This window comes from Penaeus monodon, chromosome 32, assembly GCF_015228065.2.
Source record: "Penaeus monodon isolate SGIC_2016 chromosome 32, NSTDA_Pmon_1, whole genome shotgun sequence".
Taxonomy (NCBI): domain Eukaryota; kingdom Metazoa; phylum Arthropoda; class Malacostraca; order Decapoda; family Penaeidae; genus Penaeus; species Penaeus monodon.
In genome coordinates, this window is record NC_051417.1 from 8,206,715 (window position 1) to 8,207,662 (window position 948).

At 35.8% G+C, this 948-nt stretch overlaps 1 protein-coding gene across 3 annotated transcripts in view; it reads right to left on the minus strand.

Annotated features, from left to right (window-relative positions):
- The window catches only part of LOC119593474 (ATP synthase mitochondrial F1 complex assembly factor 1-like), a 15,521-nt gene extending 14,751 nt beyond the window's left edge, over positions 1-770 (minus strand). Inside the window, exon 1 of one of the 3 annotated variants that reach the window (XM_037942407.1) lies at positions 638-770. The gene's annotated coding sequence lies outside the window, so the exon portion shown is untranslated. Of the gene's footprint in view, positions 1-61; positions 155-545; positions 568-637 lie in introns of those variants that run through there. The other 2 variants (XM_037942409.1, XM_037942408.1) reach the window with 2 other exon arrangements.
- Between the last annotated feature and the right edge of the window lie 178 nt (positions 771-948).

Below are 948 nucleotides of genomic sequence, written 5' to 3' on the forward strand. Positions count from 1 at the left end.
ATCAGGGCCATATATTTACAATATATTTGGATAGTACAAAGTGACAGAAATCCATCCATACCAAAATCTTCATAATCGCTTATGTGAGGGTATTCCGAAAAATCACCTTATCTCCTGGTTAGACAGAAACCCACCCTCGCAACTTGCTGGAATACAAGTCCAACTTAATAGTAGTGCAGTTCTTGTAATGACATCACTGTCTGCACTCTGGCAAATACCAACAGACCTCCACCATGGGCATTTGGGCAAGATAGAGCTTGAATTAGTTCCTTAAATGACACCAAATTGCCAGAGATATGCTAACTCTACATCACCATAATGGATGATTTCTGTATATCTAACTAAAATAATGCAGGTATAGTATGTGACTTATTTTACTGCAGATTATTACTCCATCAATTCCCTGATAATCTGCATAATTAAAATACAAACCTAGCCGACTGATTCCCTAAAATTATAACACAGGTAACCAGTCCATCTAAAATAAGTCGTCTTAATACATCAATAAAGAAAGGTAGCCATTACACTCCTCTATACAAACTCACTCGTAAGTTCCTAAATCACACGATACAATACTTATGAGGATCTACTTATACTTATGAAGATCTACTTATAAAACCTCGGCATACACACTCACATTGTAAGGGGAGAACCCGGAGGAGCAGCTGTTCTTTATAACGAACAAAACAAAGTCTGGAATTTCTTAACGAAGCGGATTTAGCGAATAGGAATATCTTTTTTTTTCTCTCTCTCTCTATACTTATATAAAATCGTTCGTATACTTTGCATTACTAATGGCATATGTCTGTGGTATATTCTATGGCATACAAAATTAACTTCTGATATATTTAAATTATGTCTGCTATATGCCTGACTTGCAATGTCCCCGGTTTATTTATAACGAAGCTATTGTAACGAAGTGTACATGTTACCAAAGCGCTAATGTAA